This window comes from Bos indicus, chromosome 13 (genome assembly GCF_029378745.1).
Source record: "Bos indicus isolate NIAB-ARS_2022 breed Sahiwal x Tharparkar chromosome 13, NIAB-ARS_B.indTharparkar_mat_pri_1.0, whole genome shotgun sequence".
NCBI classification, from domain to species: domain Eukaryota; kingdom Metazoa; phylum Chordata; class Mammalia; order Artiodactyla; family Bovidae; genus Bos; species Bos indicus.
In genome coordinates, this window is record NC_091772.1 from 65,197,353 (window position 1) to 65,211,789 (window position 14,437).

General features: G+C 42.4%; 1 protein-coding gene across 2 annotated transcripts in view; it reads left to right on the plus strand.

Moving 5' to 3' along the window:
- The first annotated feature begins 1,968 nt into the window (after nucleotides 1–1,968).
- The window catches only part of EPB41L1 (erythrocyte membrane protein band 4.1 like 1), a 176,317-nt gene continuing 163,848 nt past the window's right edge, over nucleotides 1,969–14,437 (plus strand). For both annotated transcript variants that reach the window (XM_070801594.1, XM_070801597.1), the window contains exon 1: nucleotides 1,969–5,980. The gene's annotated coding sequence lies outside the window, so the exon portion shown is untranslated. The remainder of the gene's footprint in view (nucleotides 5,981–14,437) is intronic.

A 14,437-nucleotide genomic window follows, 5' to 3' on the forward strand; every position in this document is an offset into this window, starting at 1 on the left:
TCCTGACATTTGGAGTCCAGTCTCAAGTGTCACCCTCAAAGCCAGGTTTAAGAACCCCTCTGATATTCCATTAGAGAATGTTTCATACCTGATTTGAGAGTGGGTGGTGCTTACCCTACCTTCACCCTTGGTGGGGTCATCTGACAGGAACTGCCAGCCTGGGAAGCCCTGAATATTCAACGTCAGCAGCAGCTATACCATACAAGGCAGTCTGAAAAGTAGAGACTGTCTCTTGTGTTCAGTGGACACTGCCTAAGCACCTGCTGTGTCAGGCACTGCGCTGCCCGTGGTTAAGATTTAAGCCAGAGCTCAATCCACAGCAAACAGTGACAGTGGAAGTGGGTTCCATCTACAAGGGGCTGCCAAGGGCAAGTGTGGAACTTCGGACATTTGGTTCTGGCACTTTAATTCTGGGTGTCAGGGAAGACTGTATATGAAGTTTGAGAGGGCAACAAAGAATGATTCTGCTAGATGAAAAATGTGCAAAGGGCAGAAGGAATAGCTTGAGCAAAGTTGGAAACGCCGCAAGAGCAGAGCTACCTAGGGTAGCAAGACATGGGGTGGTGCGGGGGAAGGTATATAAGCAATGAAAGGCCTCATGAGATGCCTTAGAGCCTGGGCATGAAGGACGAGGACACTATGTTCTATGGAGTGTGTATGCTAACTTTACAAGAATGGAAACTTCATTAAGGTTTTTAAAATAACATTTATTTCTTAAAAGTTAACATGTGCATAATAGGAAACCAAAAAGCACAAGAAGCAAAAAACGAAGTCATTCAGAATCACAAGCAGTTTACCGTGACATGTCCTTCTAGGTCTCGTTTGTGTATCTTCACAACTAAGCATCCATTTTTATGTAATGAAGACCTACAGTTATGTATCATGCTGTTTCACACATCATGAATATTTACCATTTCAAAGTCCCAAAGCTATGAGTATTTTGATAACCAAGAATATACTACACCAACTCAATCTGGAAGGAAAAAAATGTAATCTTGCCTTTCTTGGCAACAAAAATTTCAAAGACAAAAATGGCAACAGGCCTCTAGATAAACATATTGGCAGAGCTATGATTAAAATACTACATTCCCTTAATGTTCAATTAAAATGAGACATAAAGCAACAGAGCACACAAAGCATAATAGTTCTAGGAGGGTTCATCATCTGATCTAAACTATTACAGTGTTAGCAAGGAGGTATGCTTCTGCTGAATTATTAAACAATGCATTCCTATATATAGTACAGCCAGGAGATGCACGCACATCAATGGTTATCATCAAAATATAAACGTGAGCACATCCACACACAGCCCTCCCTCTAGACTTCCTTCCTCCCCTCAGCTGCCAACCTAGATGAGCAAGTCCTGATGTACAGTTCTCAGAGAAGGTATAATAATTCCAGGTCCAAGATGCTGCCTTTTAAAAAAAATCAATTCTAACAAAGATATTTACAAATTGGTTAATTCACTAGCTCTACTTTATATCATACATTGTCACCTCAGGACATCTAAAAAGCCTAGATGTTGCAAAGTAATGAAGCTTGTCCACAATAAACATAGGTACTTCACAAAAATGCACATACAGACCTATAGTTAAAACCTAAAACTGTCTTCCAGATAATGGGAGCTATTAGCCAAGAGCCCTTCCCCTCACCCTTCCTCTTACTCCTCCAGCATTTCAGCGACTAAGTACCAGACTACATCTAGTTCCAAGAGGTGGATTAACATAGATACTCCCAGAAGACACAGCCCTTCCTAAAAGCCAACAAAAGGGCATTCATTAAGGGGTTATTTTACTACCTCTACTTTTGATATACTTTGGGCATTAGGACTTGCTTGTTAATACATAGCAATATTAACTAAAATGCACAAACAGAACAATGGGTAGACAATCTGAACTTGTCTATAAAGACTGATGGGCACACAGCCCTTCTCTCTGCACTTCCTTCCCTGCCCCCCCCCGCCCCCACCACCACCCAGTAAACTTCAGCTTACTCTCCAAGACAACCCCAATTCCCAAATAAAACCATTACTATTAACAGAAAAAAAAAAAACTTAAAAGGTGTTTTAACTCTCTACTTTTAAAATAGTCTGTGTACTTTTACACATCTAAAAGGCTAGATGTTTCAAATAAGGATTTAAGTTTGTCCACTACACACACACACAGTAGCACTGAACACAGCGTACAATGGCTACAGTCTCAAAGTATCATCTAAACAGAACACTCTAGCCAAGGACCCTTCCCCTTTATCTACCCAGTGGACAAGTCTAATAAGCATCTATAATGCTTAGAGGGGATTTTAACAATTTCATTTCTGCCAGTTTTCAGAAATCTTGCCTATGAATTTTAACATCAAGTGTACACAATGTATTTATTGGTTATTTTTGTCATACACTGGCAACCTCTTTAACATCTAGGAAGACTAGATGTTGTAAATTTGGACGTTTGTCCCTTATGTACACTATATACACAACTAAACCAAAACGCAGACACATACAGGACAACGGTTAACCTTGCCTAACATAAACATACTGGTATAACCCCCCTTGTACTTTCTCCCTGAACCAGCACAAATAAAGTAATACGTACTGCTCTGAGAGGTGGTTTGATCACTCTGATTATTCCATTTCTTAATGAGTATTTCGTATGAATCTTAATGAAAGGATATATCTACAAAATGTTATTTCACTACCTCTACTTTTAACATACTTTGTGCACTTCTAAACATCTAGAAAGACTAGATGTTTCAAATAAGGACTTAAGTTTGTCCGCTATATACACAGTAGTGTTGAATAAACTACACACATGTAACAATGGTTATACCTGAAGGTATCTTCTACGAAGGAACATTCTGGTCTAGAACTTTTCATTTCTTCCAATTCCTCCTTTTTGCCATCCATCCAACAGTGAGTGGCAAGTACAGGCACATGTATCACTTAGATGTGATTTATGATAGTTTCACTTTCAAAGGTCCTTTTCAGAAGACAGCCTTTCCAATGAATTGTAACACAAAGTGTACAAAATGTGTTAGTTTACTAACCCTACTTTTGTCATACATTGGCAACCTCTTTAATATCTAGAGACTAGATATTATAAAATTGGGACCCATTTGTCCAATATATACATAATATATACAGTAAAGTTAAATGAAATGCACTTAACATATAAAGCAATGGTAAGCTGAAATGTTCTAGTACACACTAGCAAAACATCTTTTGCAAACTTCCCTCCCACCTCCCTCAACCCAGTGAAAAAGCAGAGTATACTGTTTGGAGAGGAGGTCTAACAATTCCAATTACGGTTATTTCCCATCAGTTTTAAAAAGCTATTTACAAGAAGCATTACTACGTCTACTGTAAAATGCATCAAGCACTTCTAAATATCTAGAAAGACTAGATATTTCATATAAGAACTTACTTGTCCACTATGTACACAGTACTGTTAAGGAAAATTGCACACAGGTAACAATGGCTATAGTTTGAGGTATCTCCTAAATATGACGATTTTGGCCTGAACCATTCCCACCCTCACTTCCTTTTCTCCACCACCAATCCAGTGGACAAGTACAGGCATGTATAACGCTTAGAGGTGTCTGAATACATTCATATAAAAAAATCATTTACAGAAAACAAGCATTCCTATGAATTTCAACACAAAGTGTACAAAATGTGCTAATTTTACTACTTTGTCATACACTGGCAACCTCTTTCAACATCTAGAGATTAGATGTCACAAAATTAGGACTCATTTGTCCATTATATACACTATATACACAGCAAAACAAAATGCACATAACATACAAAAAATGTTTCATCTGAAAATGTCAGGTGCAAACAACTAGCATATTACCTTTTGTTAATTCTTTCCCTCCCACCTCCTCCAAACCACTGAACAAGTGTAGACAACAGTATACTGCTCACAGAGTGGTTTAACATTTAACATTCTCAAAGACAATACTTCCTATGAATTTGAGCAAAAAGTATTTACAAAGTGGTATTTCACTACCTCTACATTTAACATACGTCGGGCACTTCTAAACATCTAGGTGGGCTAGATGTTTCAAATAAGGACTTAATTTGTCCACTATATACAAAGCAGTCTTGAATAAACTGCCACATGTAACAGTTATAATCTTGAAATTGTCTTCAAAATATGAGTATTCTAGCCTAAGACCTTCCCTTCTCTTCTGTCTTCTTTCCACCATACCCAGGGGGCTATAATGCTCAAATTTTGATAAGACAATCTTTCCTAGAAACTTTTAACACAAAATGTATCATTTACTAACTCTACTTTTGTCATACACTGGCAACCTCTTTAACATCTAGAAAGACTAGATGTTGTAAATTAGGACTCATTTGTCCATTATGTACACTATATATACAGCAGAGTGAAACAAAATGCACTAACGGAAAAGACAATGGTTACTCTTGCCTCACTATAAACACACTGGCAGAGATCTGCACTTCCCTCCCCTCTCCCGACCAGTGCACAAAACAGAGTGTACTGCTCCAGGAAGGGGTCTGGCCAACCCCCCACTCCCCATCATTTCGTATGAATTTTAACAAAAAGGTATTTACAAAATGTCCTTTTACTACCTCGACTTTTAACATATATCAGGCACTTCAGAACATCTAGAAAGACTAGGTATTTCAAAAAAGTACTTATTGTTAACTATATATACAGTAGTGAGGAACAAAATGCACACACAAAACAATGGTTATATAGAAATGTCTTCTAAGTATGACCAGTCTGGCACAGAACTTTCTATTCTTCCTCCTCAAGGTCTTCCATTCGACGTCCTCCAACCCACTGAACAAACGGGGACTTCGGTGGCTCCGGAAGTTGCTTCTAAACGTAATCAAACAACTCCATTTCGAAAAGTCATTTCCAGAAGACATTTCTTTTCTATAGTTGTTTTTTTTTTTTTTTAAACAAATGGGCATTTACAAGACGTGATTTTCTAACTATTTTATCATACGTCGGCAACCTCTTTACATCTAGGAGGCCTAGATGTAGCCAAAGTTTTCTTTTGAAAGGTTGGGGGTAAAGTTGAGAGCAGCTTTTTCATATTATATACACAGGCCTTTATCAGCGGCCAGTAAATCTTCCCAGAGCGCCCCGGGCACTTTCTGTTGGCCATAAGGGGTATGTTATTCTACCATTTCTATCTTCCGACATCAATGTCTCGGTAGAACGACGATCGAAGCCCACTGGCCCGCTAACGTTCCACCCGTCGTCGACCGCGGCTCCGCTCACCTTGCGGGCACGTTAAGGCCTTTGTCCGTCGTTGTCCGGACGAGGTGAGGTCTCGTCCAACTGGGACAGAGCGGTCACCTCAGGTCGCGGATCCGCGTGGCCCCAAGGCCTAAGGGTGAACGAACTGGCGTCCACAATCCTTCCCGGGCCTCCGAGGCTCTAACGGCCCTCCGCGGAGTTAGAGCGGCCGCCATTCTTCTAGTCCTGCCACGCCCGACGCCGAAAGGCGCCACGTTCTCGGTGGCCAGGCGGAGGCTTCGCCTAAGCCCAAGCCCTGCAGCTCTGGGTGAAGAGACCCAGCGGTCGGCAGGATCCTGGCTCGGAGGGGCCGACGCCATTAGGTCGCGGCGGTGGGGGTGGGGGTGGGGGTGGGGGGAGAGGTTCGCGGCTGCTTCCAGTCTTGGGCCCTGCCAACTGCCAGCCTCGGCGACCGCTCTGCAAAACACACCCGAGAATGTCCCGGGGCCCCCCAGTTCACCTACCGACCAAAGGCCGGAGGGCCTGGAGGGCCCCAGGGTAGAAGGCCACGATCCGCTTCTAGCTGCGCTCTCTGCCGGAACTGACTTGGCAGTTCTCTTTGCTGGCTAGAGAGGAGGGGCGCCGGAAGTACCTTCGCGCTGGGACCCGTGAGCCAAGGTTCCGGGACTGAAACGTTCCGGCAGGGAGGAGGACAACGGAGGTGTCACGTGAAATTGGGACGCCCGCCTGGCTTGCCCTTCCAAACGGTAATTTTTCAGAATTCCCCGAGCATGCGTATTTTTTTCTTCCCTCACACCCTCGACTGTTGGACGCTGAGATTCCCTACAATCGTTCACTTATTTCAGTTCAGGCGCTCAGTCGTGTCCGACTCTTTGCGACCCCATGGACTGCATGCAGCACGCCAGGCCACCCTGCCCATCACCAAGACCCGGAGCTTACTCAAACTCATGTCCATCGAGTCGGTGATGCCATCCAACCATCTCATCTTCTGTCGTCCCTTTCTCCTCCTGCCTTCAATCTGTCCCAGCATCAGGGTCTTTTCCAGTGAGTCAGTTCTTCGCATCTGGTGGCCAAAGTATTGGAGTTTCAGCTTCAGGATCAGTCCTTCCAATGAATATTCAGGGCTGATTTCCTTTAGGATGGACTGGTTGGATCTCCTTGCTGTCCAAGGGACTCTCAAGAGTCTTCTCCAACACCACAGCTCAAAAGCATCAATTCTTCGGTGCTCAGCTTTCTTTATAGTTCAACTCTCACATCCATACATAGCTACTGGAAAACCCATAGTTTTGACTAGATGGACATTTGTTGGCAAAGTAATGTCTCTGCTTTTTAATATGCTATCTAGGTTGGTCGTAACTTTTCTTCCAAGGAGCAAGCATCTTTTAATTTCATGGCTGCTGTCACCATCTGCAGTGATTTTGGAGCCCCCAAAATAAATTGTCACTGTTTCCATTGTTTCTCCATCTATTTGGTATGAAGTGATGGGACCAGATGCCATGATCTTAGTTTTCTGAATGTTGAGTTTTAAGCCAACTTTTTCACTCTCCTCTTTCATTTTCATCAAGAGGCTCTTTAGTTCTTCACTTTCTGCCATAAGGATGGTATCATCTGCATATCTGAGGTTATTGATATTTCTCCCGGCAATCTTGATTCCAGCTTGTGCTTCATCCAGCCCGGCATTTCTCATGATGTACTCTGCATATACGTTAAATAAGCAGGGTGACAATATACAGCCTTGACACACTCCTTTCCTGATTTGGAACCAGTCTGTTGTTCCATGTCCAGTTCTAACTGTTGCTTCTTGACCTGCATACAGATTTCTCAAGGGACAGGTCAGGTGGTCTGGTATTCCCATCTCTTTCAGAATTTTCCACATTTTGTTGGGATCCACACAGTCAAAGGCTTTGGCATAGTCAATAAAGCAGAAGTAGATATTTATCTCAGGGAAGGCAATGGCAACCCACTCCAGTACTCTTGCCTGGAAAATCCCATGGACGGAGGAGCCTGGTAGGCTGAACTCCATGTGGTCACTAAGAGTCAGACACGAATGAGTGACTTCACTTTCCCTTTTCACTTTCATGCATTGGAGAAGGAAATGGCAACTCACTCCAGTGTTCTTGCCTGGAGAATCCCAGGGATGGGGAAGCCTAGTGGGCTGCTGTCTATGGGGTCGCACAGAGTCGGACACGACTGAAGCAACGCAGCAGCAGCAGCAGCAGATATTTATCTTGAACTCTCTTATTTTTTTGATGATCCAACAGATGTTGGCAATTTGATCTCTGATTCCTCTGCCTTTTCTAAATCCAGCTTGAATATATGGAAGTTCACAGTTCACATACTGTTGAAGCCTGGCTTGGAGAATTTTGAGCATTATTTTGCTAGCATGTGAGATAAGTACAATTGTGCAATAGTTTGAGCATTCTTTGGCATTTCCTTTCTTTGGGATTGGAATGAAAACTGACCTTTTCCATCCTGTGGCCACTGCTGAGTTTTCCAAATTTGCTGACATATTGAGTGCCACACTTTCGTGGCATCATCCTTTAGGATTTGAAATAGCTCAACTGGAATTCCATCACCTCCACTAGCTTTGTTCATAGTGATGCTTCCTAAGGGCCACTTGACTTCAGATTCCAGAATGTCTGGCTCTCGGTGAGTGATCACACCATCGTGATTATCTGGGTCATAAAGATCTTTTTTGTATAGTTCTTCTGTATATTGTTGCCACCTCTTCTTAATATCTTCAGCTTCTGTTAGGTCCACACCATTTCTGTCCTTTATTGTGTCCATGGAGAACTCCATGGACTGTATAGTCCATAGGGTTGCAAAGAGTCAGAAAGGACTGAGCACCTTTCATTCATTTACCACTTATTTATTGAGCACCTACTGTGTGCCACATAAGCATTGGGGGATGCAGCTGCAAATGGGCACGAAAATTTCTGCCCTTTTGAAATTTATACTCTAGAAGGGAAAACAGACAATCCTTAAAATGTGTGAAAGGGCAGAAATGGTGAAAGTGCTATGAAAAAATAAAATAAGGAGAATATGAGGTGTGCCTGTGGAATGCTTTAGATGGTGCCCAGATGACTTTTGAGCAGACATATGGAGTGAAGGAATGAACCAGCCAAGGGGATGTCAGGTGGAAGAGCCTTCCTGGCAAAGGGAACAGCCAGTGAACAAGCTCTAAGCTGAGGAATACGGAGATGGCCTGATCCAGGAATAGCAAACAGACTAGAGCAAGTTAGTGAGAAGTAAAAAGTGAGTGAGAAGTAAAAAGTGTAGACGTTAAACCACTCAAGTATGGAAGTTGGTGGTTTTTTTTTTTTTTTTTTGGTGAAATGGGAACTGTTGGAGGGTTTTGGCCTGAAGCATGGAAAATAGCTGATGTAGAACCAGAGGTAAAAGCAGGGAGACCTAATAGACCATGGCTGTCAAGAGGGTGAAATAGGATAGTGGCTTGTACCAGACTGATGGCAGCAAAGATGGCAAAAAGGTGAATTCAGGATATATATAAGATCCAGCCTGCAGGATTTGCTGATAGACCAGATGTGAAATGGGAAAGAGAGGAATCAAGGATAACTCGAAGGCTTTTGGCCTGAGCAAATAAGGGAGAGTATTGCCCTTAAGTGAGATGGGAGAAACCATGGGAAGAGGGAGTTTAGGGGAGACTGTGAGGAATTCAGTTTTGGGCATGATAAGTTTGAGACGCCTGTTTGACATTCAAGTGGAAATGTCAAGTAGACAGTTGGATTTGTGAGTCTGGCATTTAGGGGAGAGTCTGAGCTGAATATGTACTTTTGGGAGTCATCAGAATGTATATAGATTATCTTTGAAGCAATGAGGCTGCATGAGAGAACCAAGGGCATGGACAGAGAGAGAGGGAGTTCTCAGGTCTGAGGCCTGGGGCACTGCAACGTGTACAGATCAGGGTGATGAGAAGGAACTGGCAAAGGAGACTGAGGAGTGACCAAAGTGGTAGGAGAACAAAAACAGAATGTGGTATCCTGGAAGTAAATGAAGAAAGTGTTTCCAGGGAGAGTTATCAACAGTGTCAAACACTGCTGATAGGTCATGTAAGATGTGGTTGAGAAGTATACATCTAGCTTTTATAATAAATGTCGTGAGCAACATTCTTGTGGTTTTTCTAACTTTGTGGAGGCTTCTAATTTCTTTCGGATGCAATTCTAGAAATCTAAAGAAAGATCAAGGGTTGGTTCAGGCTTGAAACTCTTGATGCAGATCCACACAGGATTCCTAGGAGGAAAATCCTATAGTCAGGAAGACCCTTCTGCTGGAAGGTGGAAAGCAGGAATGTTGAGAAGGCCAGGAGCTCTGGGCACTGAGGCTGTAGTCCACTATGAGATAACAGAGGCCTGAACCATGGAAGTGGCTATAGGAGCAGAAAACAGGTGGGGTAAGGCTTTCTAGATTAGCAAAGGAAGGAGCCCCTGGGCTCAGTACCTGGAGAGAAGAGGGAGGAGGGGGAAGGAGGAGTTATAGATCATACATGGGTTTCGAACAAGATCTACTTGGCTAAGTGAGTAGTTGGCAGAATAACCAAGACAAGGAAAAGGAAAGTCTCAGTGTGGAGTTCCTGGTCCCCTTTCTGATCTCCCTCCCTTCTAAGCAGCCAACAGGCTGATACCATTGGAACCTAAAGATGATGAGGTCAACCATGTACACATTTTGCTTTCTACTTGATATCTCCACTTGAGTGTTCTAACAGTATCTTAAACTCCTCCTGTGCAAAAGAAAACTCTTGGTATCTCCCCAGAGCCTGCTTTTCTCCAAATCAGTAAATGGTAGTATCATCCACCCAGTTCTCAAATAAAAAACTAGGCTTCCCGGTGGCTTACCTGCAGGTGAATCCACCTGCAATGCAGGAGACACAGGTTTGATCCCTCTGTTGGGAAGATCCCCTGGAGGAGGAAATGGCAACCCACTCCAGTATTCTTGCCTGGAGAATCCCCAGGGACAGAGGAGCCTGGCAGGCTGCAGTCCATGGGGTGCAAGGAGTCAGACATGACTGAAGCGACTTGGCACACATCTTTGATACTACTCTTCTCTAAGTCTCCATCCCCTAACCATCACAGGTACTATCTCCTTCCTAAATATTTTTAAGGTGCAGCCAATTTCCTGGGCTGTCCAATATAATATAGTAGCTGCTAGTTACAAGAGGCTATTTTTTTAAAAATTGAAGTATAGTTAACTTATGATATTGTGTTAGTTTCAGGTATACAGCAAAGTGATTCAATTATATATATGTTATAGATATATTTCAGATTATTTTCCATTATGTTACTACAAGGTATTAAGTATTATTCCCTGTGTTATATGGTAAATCTCTGTTGCTCATCTATTTTATGTATAGTAGTTTGTTAATCCCATTCTCCTAATTTATCCACCCCCCTTTTCCCCTTTGGGTAGCCATAAGTTTGTTTTCTATGTCTGTGTTTGTTTTGTATATAGATTCATTTGTATAATTTTTTCGATTCCATACTTATTTTGCTTAGTATGATATTCCCTAAGTTCATCCATGTTGCCACAAATGGCAATATTTCATTTATTTTTATGGCCGAGTACTATTCCATTGTATGTATATATCACATCTGCTTAAACCAATCATCTGCTGATTGGCATTTGGGTTGTTTGCATGTCTTGGCTCTTTGTGACCCATGGACTATACAGGCCATGGAATTCTCCAGGCCAGAATACTGGAGTGGGTAGCCTTTCCCTTCTTCAATGGATCTTCCCAATCCAAGGATCGAACCCAGGTCTCCCGCATTGCAGGTGAATTCTTTACCAGCTGAGCCACCAGGGAAGTCCATATATCATATCCTCTTAAACCAATCATCTGCTGATCAGCATTTGGGTTGTTTCCATGTCTTCACTTCAGTTCAGTCACTCAGTCGTGTCCGACTCTTTGCGACCCCATGAATCACAGCACGCCCGGCCTCCCTGTCCATCACCAACTCCCGGAGTTCACTCAGACTCATGTCCATTGAGTCGGTGATGCCATCCAGCTACCTCATCCTCTGTCATCCCCTTCTGCTCCTGCCCCCAATCCCTCCCAGCATCAGAGTCTTTTCCAATGAGTCAACTCTTCCGATGAGGTGGCCAAAGTACTGGAGTTTCAGCTTTAGCATCATTCCTTCCAAAGAAATCCCAGGGCTGATCTCCTTCAGAATGGACTGGTTGGATCTCCTTGCAGTCCAAGGGACTCTCAAGAGTCTTCTCCAACACCACAGTTCAAAAGCATCAATTCTTCGGCGCTCAGCCTTCTTCACAGTCCAACTCTCACATCCATACGTGACCACAGGAAAAACCATAGCATTGACCAGCCGGACCTTTGTTGGCAAAGTAATGTCTCTGCTTTTGAATATGCTATCTAGGTTGGTCATAACTTTCCTTCCAAGGAGTAAGCGTCTTTTAATTTCATGGCTGCAGTCACCATCTGCAGTGATTTTGGAGCCCCAAAAAATAAAGTCTGACACTGTTTCCACTGTTTCCCCATCTATTTCCTATGAAGTGATGGGACCGGATGCCATGATCTTCGTTTTCTGAATGTTGAGCTTTAAGCCAACTTTTCACTCTCTTCTTTCACTTTCATCAAGAGGCTTTTTAGTTCCTCTTCACTTTCTGCCATAAGGGTGGTGTCATCTGCATATCTGAGGTTATTGATATTTCTCCGGGCAATCTTGATTCCAGCTTGTGTTTCTTCCAGTCCAGCATTTCTCATGATGTACTCTGCATATAAGTTAAATAAGCAGGGTGACAATACACAGCCTTGACGTACTCCTTTTCCTACTGGAACCAGTCTGTTGTTCCATGTCCAGTTCTAACTGTTGCTTCCTGACCTGCATACAGATTTCTCAAGAGGCAGGTCAGGTGGTCTGGTATTCCCATCTCTCTCAGAATTTCCCACAGTTTATTGTGATCCACACAGTCAAAGGCTTTGGCATAGTCAATAAAGCAGAAATAGATGTTTTTCTGGAACTCTCTTGCTTTTTCCATGATCCAGCGGATGTTGGCAATTTGATCTCTGGTTTCTCTGCCTTTTCTAAAACCAGCTTGAACATTAGGAAGTTCACGGTTCACATATTGCTGAAGCCTGGTTTGGAGAATTTTGAGCATTACTTTACTAGCATGTGAGATGAGTGCAATTGTGTGGTAGTTTGAGCATTCTTTGGCATTGGCTTTCTTTGGGACTGGAATGAAAACTGACCTTTTCCAGTCCTGTGGCCACTGCTGAGTTTTCCAAATTTGCTGGCATATTGAGTGCAGCACTTTCACAGCATCATCTTTCAGGATTTGGAATAGCTCAACTGGAATTCCATCACCTCCACTAGCTTTGTTTGTAGTGATGCTTTCTAAGGCCCACTTGATTTCACATTCCAGGATGTCTTATTCCATGTCTTAGCTAGTGTAAATAGTGCTGCTATGAACATAGGGATGCCCGTGTCTTTTCAATTAAGTCTTTTCCTCTTTTCCAGATATATGGCCAGGAGTGGGATGACTGGATCATACAGTAGCTTTAGTTTCAGTTTTTTTAAGAAAACTCCATACTGTTTTTCATAGTGGCTGCACAAATTTTCATTCCCACCAACAGTGTAGGAAGATTCTCTTTTCTCTACACCCTCTCCAGCATTTATTATGTGGAGACTTTTTGATGATAGCCCTTCACCGGTGTGAGGTGATACCTCATTGTGGTTTTTATTTACATTTCTCTAATAATTAGTGGTATTGGAACATCTCTTCATGTACCTGTTGGCCGTCTGTATGTCTTCTTTGGAGAAAGATCTATTTAGGTCTTCTGCCCATTTTTTGATTGGGTTGTTTGTTTTTTTGTTATTGCATTGTATGAGCTATTTGTATGTTTAAATTAACTACAGGAGGCTATTTAAATTTTAATTAATTAAAATAACATGAAATTAAAAATTCAATTCCTCAGTTGCACTAGTCACATTCTAAGTTCTCAAGAGCCACAGATGGCCAGTGGATACTGTCTGAGCACAGAGATAGATAGAGCATTTCCACCATCTAGAAAGTCATAGGGCAGTGCAGATCTATAACCTAGTCTGAATCAGCAATATCTCTAGTCTGGGTGACTTGAATAGCCTCTTAATTGAAGTTCTGACTGTTTCTACTACTCTTCTCTTCAAATCCGTTTTCCCTACAGAAACCAGAGTTAACTTTTAATCAGAAATCAAATCTTGTTTCAACCTTAGTGGCTCTTTATTGTACCTTGAACAAAATGCAAACTTCTTACCCTGGCCTATTGCCCTCTCTTGTTACGTCCCAGACACACTGGTCTCCTTGCTCTTTTCTCCACTCTTCAACCTCAGGGGCTTTGCATATGCTGTTCCCTCTACCTGAAAGGCTTTGTATCTGGCTCCTGGCAAGGCTAAATTTCTTCTCACTTTATAGGTCTCAGCTCCATTACTATTTGGAGTGATATCATGTAATATGTCTTTCATATAATAAAACATATTATATGATATCACATCTCAGGACATTTCCTGACCTCTCTGTCTCAAAAAGGTTTTTTCCAGTTATCATCAAGTGACCTTACTTATTTCCTTCATTCATCCACCTCATTATTTTACTAGTAATTAACATGTCTGGAGGGGCCTTCCTGGTGGTAGAGTGGTTAAGAATGTACTTTGCAATGCAAGGGACACCAGTTAGATCCCTGGTCTAGGAAGATCCCAGATGCCGAGGGGCAACCAATCCCATGCACCACAGCTACTAAGCCCACACACACTGCAGTTACTGAAAGCCCACTGGCCTAGAGCCTGTGCTTCCCAACAAGAGAAACCACCTTAATGAGAAGCCCACACACCGCAACAAAGAGTAGCTCCTGCTCACGGTAACTAGAGAAAGCCCACATACTGTAATGAAGACCGAAACAGCCAAATAATGAATAAGTAAATCTAAAAAAAATAAAGAAAAACATGTCTCAGGACTTCCCTGGCGGCCCAGTGATTAAGACTCCATGCTCCCACTGCAGGGATCATGGTTCGATCCATGGTCAGGAAACTAAGATACCACATGACACACGGTGTGGCCCCCCCAAAAAAAATTTAACTTGTCTGTGTACTTCTGTGCTAGGCACTGTACACAGGATTTGGCTATATGCTTTACCTTATTTATTAATTTGCTAGTTTATTATTTTTTTCTTTCTTGTTTTCTCCTTGTGTCCCTTC